The sequence below is a fragment of the Cnephaeus nilssonii genome (assembly GCF_951640355.1).
Source record: "Cnephaeus nilssonii genome assembly, chromosome: 9".
Classification (NCBI taxonomy): Eukaryota; Metazoa; Chordata; class Mammalia; order Chiroptera; family Vespertilionidae; genus Cnephaeus; species Cnephaeus nilssonii.
The window spans coordinates 77,221,226-77,246,017 of NC_137080.1; the positions used below are offsets into that span (position 1 = coordinate 77,221,226).

General features: G+C 44.8%; 1 protein-coding gene across 3 annotated transcripts in view; it reads right to left on the minus strand.

Moving 5' to 3' along the window:
* Positions 1-24,792, minus strand: part of PAQR8 (progestin and adipoQ receptor family member 8) — a 93,491-nt gene that overhangs the window by 27,251 nt on the left and 41,448 nt on the right. Inside the window, exons 1-2 of one of the 3 annotated variants that reach the window (XM_079779892.1) lie at positions 12,029-12,127; positions 6,417-6,538 (exon numbers count right to left, since the gene is read on the minus strand). The exons of 1 other annotated variant lie outside the window; for it this stretch is intronic. The gene's annotated coding sequence lies outside the window, so the exon portion shown is untranslated. Of the gene's footprint in view, positions 1-6,416; positions 6,539-12,028; positions 12,154-24,792 lie in introns of those variants that run through there. One more of the 3 variants, XM_079779891.1, reaches the window with a different exon arrangement.

Consider the following 24,792-nt stretch of genomic DNA (forward strand, 5'->3'; position numbering starts at 1 on the left):
TTTGATTCCTTCTGCCAAGAGAGAAAACCAAAGGAAAATTCATTTTTAAAAATGCCTTTTACTGGGTCCTTTGGCAGCCAAGCCCAGTGACTGTCATATTTTCTGTTGAGTCCTTTTCATTGCGGGCTTCTCCAACATTTCAAACACTCTCAGAATCGTGTTACTTTATCAGTTTTGCTGTCCAATGAGGATCCATTAATATTCCAGACTTTCATTCTTGGAGATGACAATTCCAAGCCTTTCACAGCCATTCTGCCCCTATGTACCTAAACAGACCAATTCGCTACAATGGTCCGGTGGTTGAATTCACAGAAATGAATTCGTGTTTTCACAGAAATGAAGTCGTGTTTCTGGTAGTGTGCACTTCTAACTCCAAGGTCTGATTCCACCCTGGAGGATCGGCAACAGCAGAGGGGTTGGTTGCAACCACCTAGTAGTTAACAGGATGGGCTCAGGATATAGGCAACTTGGGTTTGAATCCTGACTCTGCCACTGACAAGTTGGGGGCCTTGGGCGCATATTTTAACCTCCTTGTGCCTCATTATTTGCATCTATAAAATAAGGATATAATGGTATCTGACTGACAGGGTTGCTGTGAAGTTTAAAAAATTATCATAAAAGAGTCTTTATCTGCTCAGCTGGTGTGGCTCAGTGATTGAGCGTCGACCTATGAACCAGGAGGTCATGGGTTTGATTCCTGGTCAGAACACATGCCCAGGTTTCAGGCTCAACCCCAGCATGGGGCGTGCAGCAGGCAGCTGATCAATGGTTCCCTCTCAACATCGATATTTCTATCTCTCTATCCCTCTCCCTTGTTCTCTGAAATCAATAAAAATATATTTAAAAAGAGTCCTTATCTTTCAAAATACATTCTGAAATGCTCACAAATAATGATAAGATGTCTGCAGTTTACTTCAAAATCACCTGGCTCTACAGCAGCGGTTCTCAACCTGTGGGTCGTGACCCACAGGTTGAGAACCGCTAGCAGTGTCGCCTAAGACCATCGGAAAAAACAGATATTTACATTACGATTCATAACAGTAGCAAAATTACAGTTATGAAGTAGCAACGAAAATAATTTTATGGTTGGGGGTCACCACAACATGAGGAACTGTACTAAAGGGTTGTGGCATTAGAAAAGTTGAGAACCACTGCACTAAGGTCATCCACTATTGTCCAATCTTTTCACCATCAAACCTGTTTTAGATTATTATTAGTTTCTATATTTTGAAAGTTTTCTAAATAAACCACAGCCATTAAGTAGTCATTATCCCATACTTTTTAGTCAGATACACATAAGCACAAGTCAGAATTTTGAGTCAGAGTTTAGATGAGGTCTAAATTGATCTTTTATTGCCCCAGCCAAAAGAAAGCACTACTGAGTTTTAATGGCCTGTGCAACTATTTGACCCGCATATATGCGGTTTTGTAGGCATATGAAATAATGAAAAAATAGCTCAATACCTCCCCCAACCCTGCCCCCTGCCCCCTGAGTCTATGCCTCCAATAGGTTCAGGCAGCCACATATATAAATCCAGAGTCAGTACCAGAATCTCCCAGCTTCTGGAATCGCTTACACAAGCTGATGCGATGGAGGGATAGGAAATGCCAGGCTGGACCAACTTCAGGCTAGATATGCACTCTAAGAGAATTAAATCCAAACTCATCTGCCCCCTGCCCTTTCACAGACAAGGAATCTCCAATCCCAGCTGTGACACTAACTGCAATGGCCTTGGGCTAGCCACTTCATCTTTGTTTTCCCCTGGGTAAACTGGAATATCTCCCTCCTATGGTTGTTTTAGGACTTAGAGAGAATGTAAATAGAAGGCATTGCACAATGCCTGGCACATAGTAATTACTAAATACTTAGTAGCAATGTTACGTCTCTATATGCCTTCATGTACAAATGGATGTATTATCATTACCTCCTTTGTTAATTTAGTTATATATCTAGACACCACTGGCTCTCCAGGTTATGAGACATTATCACAAACACATAATTACACACAGTTTAAGATTTTCTTCTTTCTTTTATGCGAAAAAATTTTAATGCACATGTATTCAATCTTCTTCACAGAGCTGATAGATAACAATGTTATTGTGATCAATAACCACATATACTCTCCTATGTGGTTCCCTCTTCTCCTTCCATAAATGTCTTGTTATAATATCTTTTATAATTTAAAAAATTATTTTTTAAAAAGTCATGAGAAAAATATGACCAAATTCAATTGTAGCCAGGCCATTCTTTTTTAAAAAAAGGTGTTTTTATTGATTTTTTAGAGAGAGTGGAAGGGGGAGGGATAGCAAGATAGAAACATCGATGAGAGAGAAACATCATCAATGGGCTGCCCCCTGTATGCTGGGGATGGAGCCAGAAACCCAGGCATGTGCCGTGACAAGGAATGGAATCGTGACCTCTCGGTTCTTGGGTCAACACTCAAAGACTGAGCCACACCAGCCGGAAGGCCATTCTTATTTCTATTGTGAAACACTTGCTGCATGTCCACAGTGTGCATCATATATTGTTGAGAGGATCAATGGATGAGACAGGTGTAAATAATAAAGCCGGAACTCCATTAGCAAAGACTTTAGTCATCATGCAGGATGTTTTAAAGAGAGAGAAGTCCATGTGATCCAAGAAATATCTATAGCACTTTATGAACTAACCTGAACCTCTGCAAAAAACTGAGATTTGATGAATCAGTTTCCAACTGCCTGAAATGCTGTCCAGTTTCAATGTCATTTTTTTTTTAGGTTGTCATTTGGGGGTGTTTTCATTTTATTGTATTGTATTTTTTTACATAACAAAATCACTTTTGTTGGCATTGTATAAATAGATATATATTTTTCAAATCAATAGAAAACATTTTATTATTCAACACATGATTTTTAAAAATAATCTCATTTCACCAATGTCATTTTTGGAGCTTTACCTGAATCTGTTTGTCTGGGTGACATTCGAGTACTGCAGCCAATTCCAACCTCAGTATTAGGCAGGCATGAAACTAACTAATTCCACTTTCTAAAGTGCTCAGGATTCCTGGCAACCCAAGAGAATAATATCAACGCCTTTTATCTTGCTTAAGTGCAGAAATAGAAAAGCTAAGATGGGGCTCCTGGAATGAATTCTGTGGACCAGAGTTAAATATACCACGAAGAATATAAATTTTCTAATTCAAGAGCCATTACACTCCAATTCTGACTTTACACCATCTTCCCTTTCCTTCCATATTTTATACAACTTTACCAATTCTCTTTAGAATAAGCCTAAAATGAAAATGAGATAATAGTTTTCACCAGCAAAAAGTTTTATTTCTCATGTAAGTATGTTCTACAGGCAAGATTCCACAGAGCAAGTGTATTTTTATTCCATCTTGATTGAACTGGTGTGGGTAAGTGTAGCCGTCTTCCAGTTTCCTGACTATGGACTTACACTGAACCTTGGGAATTCTCTTAGACTCCAAAGAGCAGGTGCTACCATAGGGCAAATACAGTTTCAAGCTACTAATGAAAAGCAAGAAATTCTTTATTTTTTCTTCTTTCTTATTTATTTTTTACCTTTTTAAATTTATTTTTATTGTTGAGAGTATTACAGATGTCCCCCATTTCCCCCCCTTTGCCCTCCTCCTGGCTCCCGCCCCACCCTGGCCTTCACCGCACTATTGTCTGTATCCACGGGCTATGCATATATGCATATAAGTTCTTTGGTTCTTCTTAATCTTGGCCTATATCACCCTAGAACAGTGGTTCTCAACCTTTCTAATGCCGCGACCCTTTAGTACAGTTCCTCATGTTGTGGTGACCCCCAACCATAAAATTATTTTCATTGCTACTTCATAACTGTAATTTTGCTACTGTTATTAATCGTAATGTAAATATCTGTGTTTTCCGATGGTCTTAGGCGACCCTACTAGCGGTTCTCAACCTGTGGGTCACACTGCCCTAGAAGGATAAATGTCATTGCCCTTAATGCTATTTGTGTCTCAAGACCCACAACAATCTCTTAAACCAATAACCCTACGTCTGATCTTCAAATTCTTACAGTCCTAGGAACTGGGGACTGGTTACAGTCAGGAACCGGTTCAGCCTGGAAAAGGAGGAGAGCTTGCCTTGGTTCTTCTCTGAGTGTACTCATCTCGAAATCTTGGCATTCCCCATTACCTCTATTATACTAGTATACCAACATTCATAATTATTATAATCATAATTATTATTCACTCATTTGACAAGTTGCACTCTTATATAGTATTGAATCCTCCTCACATAAGAAAATAGGGACAGTTATTATTTATCTAGATAGCTAGGAAGTTTGAATCCTCCCAGACAAAGAAGAAAAGTCTTCCTAAAACCTGATCATCCAACCCAGGTGACTTATTACAGCAGAGAGCAGTTCCCCCACCGGTGGGGAATTGTGGTTTCTAAACACCATGTGTGATAATGTGAAGTCTAACTCTTTCTCTCTTACTTTCTGAGTAGGGAACCAACCAGTGTCCTCCCCTATTGACATGTGGCCAGAGCTTGACTTTGGCCCTGTGCACAAGAATTTAAAAGCCATAATAAATAATTTATCTACCTATCTTTGTATTGGAAGGTCACATCTAAAACTTACCTATAAACTATAACCTTCATAAGGTTAGGGACTGCATTTTTGCCCATCATTCTATCCCCAGTGTATAGCATAGACCCTGGCCCTTAATATTTGATGAATGGATGAATGGATGAATGAATGAATAAATGAATAAATAAATAAATGATCGAATGAACAAGATATCCTTTGGTTCCCAGACCACTGATCAAAATCTCACTCCACAAGGTTTAGTGTTCAGGTTCCTCCTCAGCCAGGGCTACCTAAGCTACACAATGAATTTCAGTAATTCATGCCATTAAGTATCACAAATAGCCTGAGCAAATTTCCATAAAGTAGTTCTACGCAACAGAGAAGGCTTTCCTGCCTTAATCACTGGGTGGTTTGGGCGGGGATTTCTAGCCACACACACAAGGAAAGGTGAGTGGAAGCTATAGGTACTAGGGTGTTATGAACTGAATGTTTGCACCTCTACCATCTCTAATGTTATGTTGAAGCCATAATCCCCAATGTGATGGTATTTGAATCTGGGGCCTTTGGGAAGTAATTAGGTTTAGATGAGGTCATTAGGATGGGGTTCGGGATGGGAGTAAAAGGGACTGAGAGCTAACTCTTGCTCTCTAGGGCATTCACCCAGTGCTCGCTGTCTGTCTGTCTCTCACACTGCCACGTGAAGAACAGCAAGAAGGTGGCCATTGACCCTGCCCTTAGCGCTGAGGAGGCAGGAGAGGCTCCCGCCAACCCCGCTGCGCTGGCAGCCATCAGCCCAGCTTGTGGCTGAGTGGAGCTCCCCCTATGGAAGCGCACTGACCACCAGGGGGCAGCTCCTGTGTTGAGCGTCTGCCCCCTGGTGGTCAGTGTGCATCATAGCGACCAGTCAGGTTGTTCAGACGTTAGGGTCAATTTGCATATTACCCTTTTATTATACAGGATTTCCTGACACTAGTAAGTGGTCCATCAGTAATTATTTGTACAATGCTGAGGCTAGACTCATGCTCTATCACAGTTCCTTTACACAGGCTCTGCTAAATAAGGAGAGAAAGATGTCATCGACAGAGCCTGGTGGCAGTAATCTGAAGCCCTGGGTTTGAGTCTTTGTTTTTGCCATTTTCTCATTATGACTTTGACACATTTTATACCCTCTCCAACTCCAAGTTCCCTTCATCTGTAAAAAAAATAAATAAATCAGTATAATGGTATCTCCTCTCTACACCTCCTAGGTTAGTTGCAAAAGTCGTATTACAGATCCTTGCATGGAAATATTGCAAGAGGTAAATTTGTCAATATTCATTAAATACCTCTAAGGCTCTAAAACAATGGTTTTCCAACTTTATTTTTTTTTTACTGGAACCCATTTTAAGAAATATATTTTACATTACAGGCATACATTGATCACTAAAATGAAAGCTTAACAAAATGTTACTGTTATTTTGATATTTTTAATTTGGTTCTGTTCCTTTTTTTTTCTTTTTTTCTTTTTAAAGCAGGTCATTTATTTCACAAGGCATAGTCCTGACCCTCAACTCTTACTGGGCATCAGAGTCATCTGAGGAGCATTTTAAAAATCTGATTCCCTGGGCCCTACCTGCCAAGATTCAGAATCAATGGTTTGGAGTGGGGACTGAGCAATTCTTAGACAGCCCCAGGTGGTTCTATTATTGTGCAGCCAGGACTGAGCACCACAGAACTAATGGCTTCAATCTAGCTCCCAGCTAAAACACCACTGGGTGAATTATTTACATCCCTGTCTGCTAACACTCAGCACCAGGATGTCACCCCACCCCCACCCTGCTGAAGGTCTGCTGGTGCCTGTGAGTGGATCACTTACTCCTGTGGCTTCAGTGTGCTCCAGGAAACCCAGAGAGGAATCAAGGTCAAAGTGGAGCCTGGCTTTACGGGAGGCCTCCTTTCTCCTTCCAGATGGCTGGGTGACTCCATGCAGAGCAAAATCTGGAATGGATTAGGAGGATATTGCTAAGAGTGAAGGGACCCCTTATAAGAACTTTTCGCTTGAGTAGGAGGAGCTAAGGAAAAGTAAAGGGAAACTGCTGGCCTCCTTGCCTGCTCTGACCTCGCAGAGACAGGGGTTTCAGTAGAGCGTGGAGATAAGCTCAGTTGAAGGGTCTTCATGGCCTGGCTGTCTCCTTCTAGGTGTAGCCCAGATGAAACAGAAAGCTCTCCATCCTCAGTTCATCGTTGCTGTACAGAAGAGAGGTCTGGGGACTGTCCTGTTCACTTGGTTGGAGTGATCTGCAGTCTACACTGAGCTGCCTAGCAGAACCAGGCAGAACCTGGGCCAGAATGCAGAAGGTACCACGAATGGTGGAGGCCGTGAGTCTGTGTCCCTGCCCTTTTCTTGGACACACGGATGGGACTAAGAAACCTGTACTGGTTCTGTACACAATTGGTTAAACACACACACACACACACACACACACACACACACACACACACACACACACAAATGGCCCAGCCAGCGTGGCTCAATGGTTGAGTGTTGACCTATGAACCAGGAGGTCATGGTTCAATTCCTAGTCAGGACATAAGCCCAGGTTGCAGGCTTGATCCCCAGTGTGGGGCGTGGAGGACACAGCAGATCAATGATTCTCTCTCAACATGGATGTTTCTATCTCTCTCTCCCTCTCCCTTCTTCTCTGAAATCAATAAAAACATAATAATAAAAAATACACCTCAAAGCCGTGTCTGTTTGAGGCATATAGTCCCTGGATTTACTAACCCAACATAATAATACTAAGAGTGACCATTTACTGGGTGCCTTCCATGTACTATCTCACTTAATTCCATGATGTCTCTTCAGACATGCATTTTATAGATTCTCAGGTTTAAGGTACTCACCCAGGGTTGTGCATTTAATAACTGGTGGTGCTAGGATGCTAATGCAGGTTGATCCCTCACTCTAGATCCCATGCTCTAGACTAGGGTTTCTCAGCACTACTGACATTGGGATTGGATAATTCTTTGTTGTGAAGGTTTGTCCTATGCATTAGAAGATGCTTAGCAGCATTTCTGGCGTCTACCCATTAGATGTAAGTTATGACAATCAAAAATGTCTCAGACATTGCCAAATGTCCTCTGGTGATTGGGGGGGGGGGTGTCAAAATCACCCCTCCTCTACTTTAAGAACAACTGTATTGTTTCCTGGTACTTTGTAAGTACAACAACAATATCACCCTATCTATAGTTATATATCATTTTACAAATCACCAAGTACTTTTTAAAAATATATATTTTATTGATTTTTTACAGAGAGGAAGGGAGAGGGATAGAGAGTTAGAAACATCAATGGGAGAGAAACATAGATCAGCTGCCTCCTGCTCGGGATGTGCCCACAACTAAGGTACATGCCCTTGACCAGAATCGAACCTGAGACCTTTCAGTCCGCAGGCCGACGCTCTATCCACTGAGCCAAACCAGTTAGGGCTCACCAAGTACTTATATAGCATTATATCCTTATGTGCAATTTGAGCACATGCTAGGACTTAATCCTGAAAGAGTTAATACCCCTAAAAATTATGACCACTATAAAGAGATCTATATATTTAGCCTTCTCCAAGAAATTGAGAGAAAAGAACATGAGTGAAGTCCATTTAATCTTTGGCCCACAAGCAACTGGGAGAAAAACACTTTTGCTAATGCATATAATCCTTCGAGAGCACATTATGTGACTTTCTGGAGGACGAAGTCTGTTCTTATACATCTATCTTCTGCACATAGAACACAGAGAAGTCTCACTAAATGTCGAACATTTCATGGAACATCTACCTCATAGCAACGCTTAACCATTTCAATAATTTAAAATTATATTCCCACAGTTTGTATCTTCCTAGTTTACATATGTTTTAATAAAATTAATATTCTGAAAAAAAAATTAATGGCAACATTGACAGAAGAGCTGAGAGCTCAGTGCTAGGTTATCATTGAAAAAAAACACAGAGCAAAACTCAAGTTTAAATGGAACAAATGTTCACTAGAATCATCCCTGTCAATACAGGCCAAGGGAACTGTAGCTGTTTCATTCGAGTAGTATTTTATTGGATCACAGAAAAAAAATTCCAGGAGAAGCTTTTACATTTTTTCCTTCAGATCTTCACTAAACTATTATACCTAACAATCAAAACAGGAATGCTTGTTTTTAAAAACATCTGAATCAAAAATAAAGTAGCTAACTACAGCTGCTTTTAAGGTCGCTCTTTAAGAACTCCTAGGAGGCCAGGAGAGTAGAAACCAATGTTCTCATTCATATATCCATTTGCCCAGCTGAAGAGAACAGCATTACCCGGAAAATGATAAATCCATTCATGGCTTCAAAGAAATTTTAATATAACTATCAATAATCAATATTAATAACAAAAATAGCTGGACTCTATGGACCATTTTTGTGCCAGGCACTGAACTCGTGTTCTACATGCATAAATCTTACTAAATCTTCATTCCAGCCCATGTGGTACATACTCATTAGCATCTTCTTTTTAAGGTAAGAAAACTGAGGCCAAAAGACATGTAATAACTTGCCCACGATCACTGCCAGATCAAGAGTCAAGCGATGGCTGTATAAAGCTTTAGGTTATAGAATCTGAAAACAACAACCACTGGGAAATTAGAAAAACAATGGAAGAAAAGGGAGATGTCATGTCAGTTTTTCACAGTGTGTGCCTTAGAATCCCAAGACTGAAATTTTGGGATTTCAGAAACCATTCTCTTCCTCTTGCTTCTACTAGTATATAGATCCTTTCACATAAAATCTCAAGTACTGGGCATTAACTATACACATGGGGTTAAGTAACTTTCTGGGTACTTTTTTTTTTTTTAGTGAGAAAAACACATTTTTTTGGTTTTGTTTTCTGTAAAAATGCACAGTGATGAAAAGGGCCCGGTGAAGAGTAACCACACGGGAAAAGAAAGACTTACGTTCTCCGGCTTACTAGGCCACAAAGCACACCAACAAAGCCATAGGACCAATTTTTGCACATACATACCAGAACATATACACCCAAAGGACGGTTGCACTTCCATTACTTTCAATCCTAAGCACATACTACACACACCTTCACTGGATGCCTGTTTTGGAACCACCAGTCCCTCAAGGCGTCTCTCATTACTTTAATGGGCATACTTTCTATGACAACCTCGACTCCCCACCTCAGAGGCCACAGTGGGCCCCGCATGGTGTTTGGCTCTTTCCCAAGTGAGGAAGGTTTGGCATCAGGAGGCAATTCAGTTAAATGTGTTGCAAACTCTGCAGGCAGTGCCAAAGCACGAGCTCCCAAATTATTCTCAGCAATGACAGCATCCCCGGAATTAGTGCACAGCTTGCCAAGACAGGGCTTTTGAAGGGGAGGAATACTCACTTGAATGTATAAGTGTTGGCATATTTCTTTTAACATTCGGGTAAAGAATTGGAAGAATCGGCTAGCTTTTAAGTCCAAGTGAATAAATATTCTGCTGCAATAATGATAATGCAGATTTTTGGGTAAGGTTCTGACCACCCCCTTAATGAAAAATAGCTTGTCCTGAAATGATACTTGTAAAAAGCATAAATCACTTTCCCGTCAACTTGCATAATTATTGAAGAGATTTCCTTTTCATGAAAACACACACACACACACACACACACACACACACACACACACAAACCTGGGCCCAAACAAGTGTTAGTTGCCAACATAGTCCTGGATTCTCCCAGGAAGCTCAAATCTCAGTGTGTGCTAGAAGATGGATCTATATCCAGGACAGAGGAGTGGGGGGCATCTCTCCTCCCCTGGACCCCCAAAGCCTAGAAACCTTCCAATAGAAAAATCCACATAATAGAATCCCGGGCCCTGAATTAGCTGTTATAACAAATAAACTAATTACCATACAGAAAGGGAGCTGGCGCCAAAGACAAACAACAGAGAACAGACAGACACTGCACCGGCCATTTGTTTATCTTCAGACACACTTGGACAGCCATCCGCTGAGGTCCTGAGCAGCCTGGCTTCCTGCCAGGTGACCTGGGCACCTTAGGGCTGGGCACAGCTGTGGACGTCTTAGGAGGGCAAAGGCAGTCCACCTTCCCAGTAGATAACATCCTATTCACCTCGGTAAGGGAGCCCTAATGAGCACAAACGATCCATAAACTGTACAACACTCCTGGTGTTTACTTGGCTGAAGAATGCAGCGCGTTTGTGGGCGGGTGTGTGTGTGTGTGTGTGTGTGTGTGTGTGTGTGTGTGTGTTGTGTGTGTGTGTGTGTGTGCGCGCGCGCGCCCGCACATTGCTGATTTTTACTCAGAAACAGCCTCTCACAGAGAACAGGAGAGTGGGGAGCAAATAGCTCATGTAGATGAAAAAAAATTACACACCCCTTTGTAGATCTTACTGTGTATTTGAACTCTCACTCCATACGTATCCTCTTAACTCCCTGACCAAAACCACTTCTAACCCAGTTCAGCAATACAGGGTGCAACAAAGAGCCCTTCTGGGTCTCCCCCTCGTCGGCCGGTGGTTGAGGGGCCACAGCCGCCTTCAGGTCCCCGCGCCGGGTTTGCGAGGTGCACCGCCCCACCCCGCCTCCCCCACCCGAGTTGCCGAGTCCCGTAGCTAGCTCGGGGTCCCCACCTGCGCCGCCTGGGGGGCCCGGTCTTGCTCTCTCGAGTGACTGCCCTCTTGAGGTGCCAACATGGATGTTTCTATCTCTGCGCCCTTGGCCGAGACGGTCCGAATCTCTGCCCCACCACCCACCCGGCCACCTCGGGTCCCCAGCCGGGTCCCACACTTCCAGGCCCCTGTTCTCCACACCGGACCCAGCCGCCCCGGGCTCCCCGCACCACTCCGCCTCCCCCGCCCACCCTCTCAGAGAGGCCCCTTCCATCTTTCCCGGAGACGCCACAGCCTCGCCCCACCCTATCCTTTCTGGGGTTCCCCTCCCTCGGGCTCCCCCTCCCGCCCACCCGCCTCGGGTTTCCTCTCCACTGCATTCCCCTCCCGGGTTCTGTTCTCCGCCCAGCGGGGGGCGCCCCAAGAATGCAGACAGAGCACCCCCGGTTCCACACCCCCCCCCCCCAACCCCCGTTCCCGCACCAGAGGTCCTCTAGGTCGCGCGCGGTCCTGACCCCTCAGCTCTCCAGGTTCGGGCTCCGAGACTCCCCACCGTCGCGATCCCGATCCGCCCTCTCGCCCTCGGGGTTGGGGTTCAGAGAGTCCCCAACATAGGGGCATTGACACTCCGCCCCGGGCTCGGGTTCCTCAACATCGCGACCCCGAACGCCCCTCTGGGCTCGGGTTCTGGTGCTCCCCTAAGTCGCGATCCTGACATCCCCGCCCCGCGTGCTCGCGCCCCGGGCTCCCCAAGAACGCAGTCCTGACCCCCGGCCCGACCCGCTCCGCGCCTCCAGTGACGGGACACAGGGGCGGCGCTGGGGCGGTGCGCGTCAGGACTCACCGTCAGGGCAGCTTTGGGTCCCCTGGGTTCCCGGCTCCCAGCTTCCCACAGGCGGCTGTGACCCCGGCCCGCGCTGCACTGGGGAGCGGCCAGGAAAAGGGGACGGCCGGGGGCGGGCACCGCCGGGCTCCGCCTCTAGCCGCGGGATTCGCAGACCCGGGCAGCCCCCCCACCCCCCGCACTCCACCCCCGCTGCCTCCCGTGCTGCCGCCGCCGCGGAGGAAGTTGGCTGACGCCTCTTCCTTCCACCCGGGGCTCCGATCCACGCAGCCCCCTTTCAGCTGTTGAAGGCCCGAGGGGTTGGGAAAGAGATACGGGCATCAAGTGCATCGCTGTCCAGTTCTTTCCAAGACCCCACCCTGGGGGGCTCTCCCAAGTATTTCAGGAGGGGGACAAACAACAGCAAACTTCGCCTTTGATCTCAAGACTGATTCACATCCTCGTCTTCTCTCCACTGGTGTCTGCACATGCAGGGTCATTCTGCCTGTGAAGTCATGTTATACCACTCCCGGGAGGGCCCTTGCAAACACACACGCTTTCGCACCCTGAGATACATGGGTGAAGGACTCTCCCGTGACTTACACACAAACACACCTCTTACACTGCCATGCTGGGAATCCATTTCTATACCACTTTATTCTCCTTCCTCAGCTCTCTAGCCCGTCCTTATATAGCAATGGCCCACACATACAAGCAGCAGGGAGGCAGAGGAAATTCCACATCTGGCCCCAGACTTGCTCCTGACCCACAGTCTATATTTTACCATGAGAAAAATACACTTAAGCTGCAGGAGCATCGATTAACAAATCAAATGGTCTTTGGGGCTGAAGAAGCGGTCTTCATTATCTGGAAAAAGAGAAACTGATCAGATCCTGGAAAGATGGCCAACGTCAGTGCTGCCCCAAGGGGATCATTTACTAGTAATTCATTTCATTACATTTCCGAGACAATCAGGCCTATTTCCTGGTCTGTTGATGCCTGGCACTTTCCCATTACACCACTCTGCTTCAGTGACCTGTCTAACAACGCCTCACGTGTGTATAGTGTCTTCACATTTCAAAACACTTGAATATCCATTATTTCCTTTATCTTCAGCAAAACATCATGGAGCAAAGGTAGTAGGCTATCCCGTTGGGGTGATTTTACTAGGAAAGAGTCAAGCGCCTGGCCTTCAGGGCCTCTGTTCTTCCCACAGAACCACGAGCCCAGCACACATAGGTACTGGTGGAAATGTCCCAGTAGGCCTTGGAAGACTTGCCCTCTCCATCCCAAGATATCAATGAATTCTCCGTATTCACAAAATCTCGAGCCTCCACTATTATCAAGCATTTATTTCCAGCCAGAGGTCATAACTGTACAACAGAGCTGATTGAGAGGAAGTGAAAAGTCCCTTTTCTTCCTTTCTCTGCCACTCTCGAAACAAAATTGCAGGTCATGAAATATGAGGTTCCAACCACAGGCTCAGTACAACTGAAGTGAGCTGTTGGGTGTGAGCTGATACATCTGTGAAATACATGTTGATTACTCTTAGTTTTGTTTTGTTTTGTTTTGTTTCTCCCAGAGAGTTCCTCTGGCACAAGTGTGGAGGAGGTTCTCTTGTTTTAAAAGAAGATTAACAAGTCTTGTAATGCCTTTTCAATGTCACAGTAAGAAAGTGGTAAATGAGTGAAATAAGCCAGGCAATGAAAGAAAAATACCACATGATCTCACTCATTTATGGAAAATAAAGAACATTATAACCCGATGAACAAAAAGATAGATCCAGCGGGAAGGCTGGGGAGTGTTGGGGAGTGGGGGGAAAGAGATCAACCGAAGGACTTGTATGCATGCATATAAGCACAACCAATGGACTCAAGACACTGGGGGGACGGGGGGCGGGGGGGATGAGGGCATTCGAAAGGGGATAGGGGAGGCTGGGGGAAGGTCAATGGGGGGGGGGGAGAAAGAAGATATATGAACTACTATGTGTAATACTTTAAACAATAAAATAAAATTAAAATTAAAAAAAAAGAATATGGTAAATGTTCCTTTCCACCGAATCTTCCTCTAGGGGGCAGGTATGAAAGTGTAATGGGTGTTAGACATTTTTACCTGTCGGGGAGGGGTGCTGTCCAGAGCCACTTAGATAAGAGCAGCAGTTTCTCATCCTTCATGCTTTTTTGTTGTTGTTTTTTAAAGTGTGGTAAAATACATATAACATAAATTTTACCATCTTAACTTTAAACATATTTTTAATTGTGGTAAATATGCAGAATATAAAACTTACCTCTTTAACCATTTTTTAATGTACAGTTCAGTAGTGTTAAGTACATTCACATCCCTCATGCCTTTTAAAACTACTGGTATCTCACAGCATGGAGGGACCTGGAGAGTACCATGCAAAGTGAAATAAGTCAGTCAGAGAAAAACAAATATCACATCTTACTCATATGTGGAATCTAATTAACAAAATAAACTAACAAACGGATCCAGGAACATGGAAGCATGGAACAGAGTGTGGAATCTCAGAGGGAAGGGGAGGGAGGTAGTCAACCAAAGACCTGTATGCATAGATGCATGACACATGGACACAGACAATAGGGTAGTGAAGGCCTGGGGCTGGGGGTGGGGGCTAGCTGGAGGGGGCCAATGGGGGGGAAAGGGGAACATATGTAATACTTTCAACAATGAAGATTAAAAAAAAAAACTACTTGGATCTTACACTAGTTTCTTCCATATTCTACTCTGAAGTGATGGCCCAGTTTGGGCAATACAAATGATATTTTGGTGACTCTGGAAACAAGAATCCTAAAGTGACCGTAATATTTTTGAATCATAATAAAAAGCTCTTGGATCTTTCATAGAGGACAGTCAGGAGTGCCTTTAGTATATGGAAATTCACAGTCAACTTCCCGCTATGAAACACTCTCATCTGGCAACACAATTTTGACCTGTGGTTCTTCCAAAAGCTGGAAATAGGCAAGATGTTGGATACTGCAATATTCCCTCTAAGAGGAGAATGCTAAACTGCTAATCCAATCAACATTCTAGTAGATGTGTTTCTCTTTCAGAATGCCCTTGAAAGCCACAGACACAGGGCAATATACAGCATGATTAAAAAATAGACATGTAAGATTAAGGAGCTATTTTTGTCTCAAACTCTAACAAAATAATCTGATCTATTTTATGTTGTATACATACCACACTGCCACTGTTTTCTGTCACTTCTGCTGCATGGTATTTTTTATCCTCATTCGAGGATATGGTTATTGATTTTAGGGAGGGAGAGAGAGAGAGAGAGAGAGAGAGAGAGAGAGAGAGAGAGAGAGAGAGAGAGAGAGAAACATTGATGTGAGAAACATCACTCAGTTGCCTCCTGTATGGGCCCTGACTGGGGATTGAACCCACAACTTTTTGGTGTATGGGACAATGCTCCAACTAACTGAGCCACCCAGCCAGGGCTCTGCTGAGTGTCTCCATAGCATCCCTTTTTCAAGAAGTTCAAAGTACATGTGATGATAGTATATCACTGAACTTCATACATTTTATGTGAAGAAGGAATAGGTAGGAACTATTGGCCTGACTGTAACATGGAGAAATGGCAGTGTGAGGTAGTTAAAACATTTTCCTGAAACATCTTAGTATACAGGTTTATCCACAGGTCTATCCTAAAAGAAGACCTACTCGTGAAAACTCTTGCAAGAAACAATTGTTTAAAAGCCCTACCTATTTGTTTTCTTTCTACATCTTATGAAAAGACTGAGGGCTATCCTTCACCATCTTGGAGAGGACTTTGCACTGTGAACTTGGAATTCAGATCTTCCTGAGTCTGAGTCCCAGTACCACCACTTAGAGCTTTGGTAAGTTTTTACCTATCTGGGCTTCAGGCTCCTTATCTGTAAAATGGAAATAATAATCATACCCACTGCATATAGTTATTTCTGGGATTAAATAAAATAATACACATTAAGCACTCAACACTGCGCCTATCACATAATAAGGGCTTGATAAATGTGGGTGAAAAGGTACTGGCTTCATGTAAGTGGTAGTTTATAGGAACCTTGCTCCAATGTTTTTCTACTGGAAGAAAAGATGTACTACCCCTGCAGGCTGCCTGGGGGCAATTCGAAGAATCTTGAAGATTTGTTTTTCTATCCCTTAAACCAAATCTCTCCATTCCTTAACGTTTCATAACAAATAGCCATCGATACTTAGCTTATCTATTTAGACGCTCTGCCAGCTGGCCAATTTGAAAAGCAACCATGACACTAATTTTACCCACAGGAAGCTAATGAGCTATGGTTGAATCGGGTTAAAAATAAAAATCAGAAGAATGGTTTTCCTGTGCTGCATATCTATGTGATCGCATTTAATGGTGAAATGGTAAGGGTTCATTCATTAAAGACTAATTCCATCTGGAGTGGTTCATTCCTTTTTAATTTTTTCCATTTTATTTCTTAATATTAATAATTAATTGAAAATTCAGGGAGCAAACCAATTAACATGTGTAGACAAGAGAGATGAAATGCAGAAATTGTTCTTGGGCCTTCAGCAAACCTGGACACCTGTGAGGCTGCCCCGCCTTGCACCTGCTCTCCTGCTCTCTGAGGATATGTTTATTGATTTGAGAAAGAGAGAGAGGGATGGGGGGGGGGAGGCATCAATGTGAGAGAGACACATCAATTGGTTGTCACCCACGCATGCCTTGACCAAGGCCAAGTATTGAACCTGCACCCAGGTATGTGCCTTTGACCGGGAATTGAACCTGAGGCCCTTCGGTGCATGGGCCGACTCTCTAACTACTGAGCACACCGGTCCAGGCTGAGTCTTTTGTTTCTTACCAATAATCTGCTTAAAATAATATCCCTAAAGGACATATTTTGGGGTGGCAAACTCTATTCTCCCTCAGTGGAAACCTGAGGCTTGAATGTCTGGACTTTGCCACAACCCTGCTGGTGTGTTGCTAAGGGAAGGACACAATCCCTTACAGCTCCTCATTCCAATCTACCATCCATCATCTACATTATGCTAAGGAGTACATCCACAGACTTCCTCTGTTGAACAGCTTGGGTCAGAATCCCCAGTAGTGGCCAAGTGTTCTGTCTGTAGCTTTTTAGTTGATGTCTGTCTGGAGGAGACTTATCGTGGTTCTCAGGTCCTTTAACTAGGATGCAAATATGAAAATTATGAAAATAGCAATCTTGGACAACATGATAACAACTGCATTATTCATGCTTGATTCTGGCTTGGTTTCAGGGTTTTAATGTAACAATTGACCAGTTTAATTCAGTCCATGTTTGCTGACTGTTTTTGCTGCCTAGGGTGAGCTAGGGGGCCAGAACTGGCTTTCTATGTGGCCATCTGGAAGGCCTCTCAGAATAGATGAGACCTGGGCTACACCCCAGCCCCTACCTCAGGACTGGGGGAGATAAATTAGAGTCTTCACCAGTTCCTATGTCTACCTCTCTGAGTGAGTTCAGGGACACAGATATTGGGCCAGGTTTTAAGTTTGTCAAGGGTGACCTCTGCTCCTATGAGACATCGCATCTTGAGCTGACCTCTCTTACATCATTTCATTGTTTTGTAATTCGCTATTTAGTTCTTCGGTAGACTGTATGCACCTGGAGAGCAAAGTTGGTGTACATGCTATTCATTACCAACCCCATATGACCTAGTACATAGTATGCGCTTTAAGAATATTGTTGACTGCATGGACCTAGTACTGTGAATGCTTAGCCTATTTGGAATTCAGTTACTCTAGGAGTGCATGATAATTTACTCCAGTATTGCCGAAACCGGTTTGGCTCAATGGATAGAGCGTCGGTCTGCGGACTGAAAGGTCCCAGGTTCGATTCCGGTCAAGGGCATGTACATTGGCTGCGGGCAGGTCCCTGGTAGGGGGTGTGCAGGAGGCAGCTGGTCGATGATTCTCTCTCATCGATGTTTCTAGCTCTCTATCCCTCTCCCTTCCTCTCTGTAAAAAATCAATAAAATATATATTTTAAAAAAAATTTACTCCAGTATCCTTAGACAATGCTAGCATAATCTAGAAATGCACTAGAAGAGAATATGCTAGGGGTGGAAATAATGAGGATAAGATAAAGCAACTGAGGAGAAGCACATTTTTCCACCTGGGAGAGGGGAGAGAGAAAGAAAAAGAAAGAACAGGGGTAATTCTGGGTTCCCAGCAGGATGTGCTACAGAAATAGACCACTCCATTTTTTTTTAAGTGTCCAAGTGAATTGAACTGAAGCAAATTGAGTTGCAGGAATTCGGCCTACTGAAGGGGCATCCTGAAGAGTTCAAACTCCACTAAAATGCTTCTTCCCCTTCATTCCCTCTCCCAATGAAATTGAAAATCTCTGATTACCCTTCCCACCAGAGAGATCCTTCAGCTCTGAGGACACTCAGGGAAGATTCTGGAAACTACCTTGGGTGTGGAGACCCAACTTCATTGGATCTTTCTCCCCAAGTGTTCCTGAGAGCCTCCAAGAATTCCCTAACAGCCTGGGAGTTTTGACCTGAGCCTTAGACTCCTGGCAGTGCCAACTGGAAATTCCAGCAGGAAGCTTACGAGGCAAGTAGTCCCCGGGGTAAGATATGATGACTGAGGCCTGACCAAATTAGCGAGGGTCCATGCACGAGATGGAATACTGTACAGCCTTTAAAAATTATAGAGACCATATGGCATAAAGAAACATGCAGTGATATCCAAATTAAATATATGCCCTAGATGTTGATATTCCAGAAGAGCTTACTTTTCTTTTTTAAAATAATTTTCTATGTTTTAAAAATATCCTTAATAAAATACACAATATGAATGGCTGCTATTCACTGATCCTATCTAATAAAAGAGTAATATTCAAATTGACCATACCTCTGCTACACCCACAAGCCACACCCACCAGGCAATCAGAGCGAGTATGCAAATTAACCCAAACAAGATGGTTGCGGCCACGGAGCTGCAGCAAGCAGGAGGCTTGGGTTTCCCCAGCAATGGAGGAAGCCAAGCTTTACACCTGCCCTGGCCGGCCCGGAACTCCACTCAAGGCTACAAAGTTTCAATTGTAGAAGATAAATAAATCCCAGATACCAGGGCCTCCGCTTGGGTTGCCGGGGGGCATGGCCGACCTGCAAACCACCACAGGCCCCTCACCCAGACCACCCCATGCCCCAAGGGAACCCCCACCCTGATCTGGGATACCCTTCAGGGCAAACCAGCTGGCCCCCACCCATGCACCAGGCCTCTATCCTATCTAATCCTATCTAATCAAAGAATAATATGCAAATTGACCATCACTCCAACACACAAGATGGCTGCCCCCATGTGGTCAAAGATGACTGCCCCCATGTGGACATAAGATGGCCAGCAGGGGAGGGCAGTTGGGAGGGACCAGGCCTGCAAGGGAGGGCAGTTGGGGGTGATCAAGCCTACAGGGGAGGGCAGTTAGGGGTGACCAGGCCAGCAGAGGAGGGAAGCTGGGGGCAACCGGGCCTGCAGGGAAGGCCAGTTGAGGGGGAACCTAGGCCTGCAAGAGAGAACAGTTGGGGGCGACCAGGCCTGCAGGGGAGGGCAGTTAGGGGTGACCAGGCCTGCAGGGGAGGGCAGTTAGGGGCAAACAGGCTGGCAGGGGAGCAGTTAGGCATCAATCAGGCTGGCAGGGGAGTGGTTAGGGGGTGATCAGGCTGGCAGGCAGAAGTGGTTAGGGGCAATCAGGAAGGCAGGCAGGCAAGCAGTTGGGAGCCAGCAGTCCTGGATTGTGAGAGGAATGTCTGACTGCCCATTTAGGCCCGATCCTACCTGGATCGGGCCTAAACGGGCAGTTGGACATCCCTTGGGGGGTCCCAGATTGGAGAGGGTGCAGACTGGGCTGAGGGACACACACCCCCGTGCACAAATTTCGTGCACCGGGCCTCTAATCTATATATAATTCCCATGAACTATAATTAACTGAACATTATTATAGGTGAAAATATCATGCAGTAAACTGTTGCAATTGTGATGTGTGTGGTGCTTTATGAACACCCTGTGCTTCTGAGCTAATAACAAAGAAGAATCTTTATTCTCTTTTTAAAATATATGTTAAAAGAGGTAACCTGCTCAAAGCAACCATAACGGGGTCAGGGTCACTCCGTTATCAGTGGTACCATGGGAGGAGGTGGCAAAGAGGTCAGACTCAGCATGCTCTAAGTCCAGGAACCTGGGCTTCTTGGGGAGGACTGAGTGTCATAGGCAATGTGCCCCTTCTCCCAACAGCCACTAATGGGCATGACTGGCTGCTTCGGAGCTGAGCAGTCTCCCTTCCTCCCATACTCCTCTTTAATGGTGCACTCACCATCCCTTGTCCCCTCTATTAAATCAGGGCTGGAAGAGAACTGCCACTGACCCAATTTTATTGAGATTGATTTCAGTAAACTTTGCAACAAGATGAGGTCTGGCTGCTTTACATCTCCCTCTTCCTCTGTCTTTCTCTTTAGACAAACCCAATTAGCCCTGATCCCTCTACATTTCTGACAAGGGATCAGCAAATGGTTTAGGTCAGAAGCAAAACACCTTCTCTGGAGGCTGTGAGGATACTAAACTAGATTTAGTCTGGGGACAAATGGACATGTGGTTATTATTCAACTAGTGACCCGGTGCACAGATTCATGCACATTAATTAGAAGGTGGCTGGCGGGGTGGGACTGGGTGAGACGGGCTGGACATGCCCTGGAGCCAACCTCCTGATCCCTCCTCAGCTGGCTCCACCTGGAGCTGCGCCATGGCTCAAAGGGTGTCTGCGCCATGGCTCAATGGGGTCCCTCTGGCAGTTGGGGTCCCTCAGCCTGGCCTGCAGGGATCGGGCTAAAACTGGCTCTCCAACATCCCTCGAGGGGTTCCCTGAGTGTAAGAGGGCACTCTGCAAAGTTGCTGTCGTACAGGGTGTGGAACGCAAATACAAGTGTGCAGTAAACCAGGTTCTGGGTCCACAGTGCCCCAGCAACAACATAACCCATGGCCAAAGGTGGAATCACATGGCCCCAGGAGGAATCGGGTTCCCTCCTCTATAGTTTTGGGGTGCATCACCCGAGAACCACTGCTGCCAAGTCACTGCAGCTCGGCAGCTCCTGCATTGAGCATCTGTCCCCTGGTGGTCAGTGTGTGTCATAACTACTGGTCAGAAGAACACTTAGCATATTAGCCTTTTATATATATACTAGAGGCCTGGTGCAAAGATTTGTGCACTGGTGGGGTCCCTCAGCCTGGCCTGCAGGGATCAGGCCGAAACCGGCAGTCCAACATCCCCTGAGGGTTCCTGGAGTGTGAGAGGGCACTCTGCAAAGTTGCTGTTGCTCTGCAGCTCCTGCATTGGGTGTCTGTCCCCTGGTGGTCAGTGCTCATCATAGCTACCGGACAGTCACTTAAGCTTGTATATATATAGATAGATATGCAGTATTCTATTATTTATTCATTCATCTATCCAGAAACTATTTATTATATATGCACCATTATATGTACAATATTACAAGGAACAACACATATAATAGAATGCTACAGAGGCTGTAAGAGAGGTACACTGGGTGTTATGGAAACACAGAAGACTCGTTCTCTAGTCACTTGGCATTTTAGTGTTGGGAAGGCTAGCAAAAGTTCCATTCTGAGTCATGAAGGATGAGACCTAAAAAGCACACAAGTGGGAAAGTGAAGCATTCCAGGCTGAGGGAATAGCAGGCTCAGAAGCTCAGAGGTAGACAATAGCATGACTGCAGGGAATGACAATGGCTAGTATGTAGGGCACATACGGGTGCAACCCCTGCTTACAGTCCTCCACATGAAAGGGGAGAGATGGTGCAGTTCATAACCACAGGGTTTTACTGTTAGTCACCATTAACACACAAGGAACATAAAACCAAGTAAAAGCAGTCCCTTTACTCTGGGCTCCAGTGGCATGTTCTGACTCACAAAATCCTCAGGGGAAGAGATATTCAGAAGTTCCTCTTGCCCGACAAGTTCCTCTCACCAGCACCAGATGAGTTAATTCATGAGGCACCAATAGTCTTGTTTATTGGGGGATAAGGATTGGAAGGAGAAGAGCTACTATATTTTATTCTTTTCTCTTCACCCCCATTCTACCAACTCCCAACTCCTTTTCCCCAGGCTGGTGCTCAGCTAGCATGCTGTAGCAGTCATTAAATATTGTGAATATCATCCTTGCTTCTCAAAGCTCCATGCCTGCACCTGCACATACCCTTCCCTGCTTCTCAAAGCCCCATGTCCACACCTGCACATACCCTTCCCTGCACGCTCCTGCCACCACAAGAGGATGTAGGATCAGAATCAGGTTTTGTTTGAGTGGAAGGACATTTACTAATGTGCCATTCCTTGCACTCTAGAATGTTAATAAATACATTTTATTTATTAACTTTATTTATTATTTATGTACTAGAGGCCCAGTGCACGAAATTCATGCATGGGGGGAGGGGGTCCCCCCAGCCCAGCCTGCACCCTCTCCAATCCAGGACCCCTTGGGTGATATCCGACTGCCGGTTTAGGCCTGGCAGTCGGACATCCCTCTCACAATCTAGGACTGCTGGTTCTTAACTGCTCACCTGCCTGATCGCCCCTAACTGCCCGCCCTGCCAGCCTGATCACCCATAACTGCCTTTGCCTGCCAGCCTGATCACCCCTAACTGCCCTCCCTGCTGGCCTGGTCGCCCCTACTGCCCCCGCCCCCCCCCCCCCCCCGCCAGCCTGGTTGCTCCCAACTGCCCCCCCTGCCAGCCTGGTTGCCCCACACAGCCTGCTGTTCAGTCATTTGGTCATCCCTCACTAACCCCCCTGCTGGCCTTGTTGCCTCATGCAGTCTGCCAGCCTGCTGTTTGGTCATTACTGTTACTGTTTTGTTGTCCCAGACAATTTGCATATCCCTCTATTATTAGTATAGATTACTTTTATCTTTGCTATCTCAAGCGAAATTCTGTTATTGATAACCAAGAGTTCTAACTCAGAATGATTTTAGTAGAGACCTTAATTTTTTTTACTGGAGTTGGAAGAGACTTTAGAAATCACTCCATCATCTGAAAGATGTGAAAACGGAGATACTGAAAGCAAAGGAAACTGGTCTGATATCACACAGATGTGTCATATGGAGACTATGGTCCCCTTGCATTCACTTCAAGTGTCTTTCCCCTTCAACATTCTCGCCTCAGTCCACAACCCTCTCATCATGCAAATATGGATGCATTATTTAATGGCAAGAGAAATATTAATTAGTGCTTGCACTATTTACCATGATCATTGTCACTCATAAGGAGAATATAACTGTATTTTAGGGAGGGTCTGTGGCCACTTTGAATCTATTCTTATTAAATGGCTAGGAGATTTTGACTATGCTGCACACAAATTTACTGCCAAATTAGTGGCTTAAAAGAAAGCTTTTTTTTTTTTTTAATATCACAGTTTCTATAGGTCAAGGGTTTGGTCACAACATAATAGGGTTTTCTGCAAAGCTGCAATTGAGGGGTCAGACAGCTCTAGGTTTTCATCTATAGGCTAAACTGAGACATAGTCCATCTCTAAGCTCATTCTTCTTGGTAGAATTTGTTTTCTTGCTGTTTTAGAACTGAGGTCCCTGACTTATTGCTGGCTGCCCTCAATTTCTAGAGTCCACCCACAGTTCCTTGCCGAGTGAGCTTCCCCAACATGGACACTTAACTTAATCAAACCAGCAAGAAGAATCTCTAGAGCAGTCTAGCAAAAACAGGTCTTACATAAACACAGGAATGACAACCTTTACCTTTGCCATAGTCTACTGGGTAAAAGCAGTTCATAGGTCAAAGATCCCACCCATCCTAAGAAGGGAAGGATGAACCAGGAAGTGAGGATCCTGAGGTGCCACAGACCTAGTATCGGTCTGCCACAGACACCATACATAGCCAGGCCTGCATATACCCAACTCATTTACCAGAAGAAGGGTGATGGGAAAGTTTTCTGGGAAATTAAAAATATAAGCTCCTTCAGTTCACATGAAAGTGAAAGAGACATTATGAAAATAGAATTGCTGAAATTTGGCAACTATTGAGTTGGTATAGGAAATGGAAGAGAAAGGTGACTCGGGGCTTAGAGCCAGTGACTGGAAAGAGGACAACACTATCACTAAATCTGGGCACTCGAGCAGAATGAGTGAGAAAGGAGGAATCTGAAGAGATTCATTTCAAGTTCCCATGGGATGTCCACCTGGAGTTGTGGATCTAGAGATAAGGATAGAGGCCTGGGGCACAGATTTGGACAGCATCAACCTAGAAGTAGATGAAATTTACAGGTGTGGGAATGGATGGTACATTTGTATATGTAGCAGCAGGAAACCATGTTACACATTCTCCTGCTAAAAGTCTTTCATATTTCCACTCATACTCCTTAAGCCTGCAAGGTCCTTCATGGTTTAGCTTTTGCTCACTTCTCTATATTCTTTTATTTTAATGTGTTTTTTATTTTATTTTATTTTAGAGAGAGAGGAAGGAACAGGGAGAGAAACATGGATATGAGAAAGAAACATGATCGATTGCCTCTGGTACACACCCTGACCAGGGATTGAACCGGCAACCTGGATATGTGCCCTGATCGCGAATCTAACTGGCAACCTTTCTCTTCATGGGATGATGCTCAACCAATGAGCCACACTGACCAGGGCCTCTCTACACTCTTATAGACTCTCTCCCTAGAACTCTATTATACTCCCTACAGGTCTCCAAAATGTCCTGCGCTCTGTTTTCTCCGAGCCTTTGCTTACCATTTTCCATTGCAT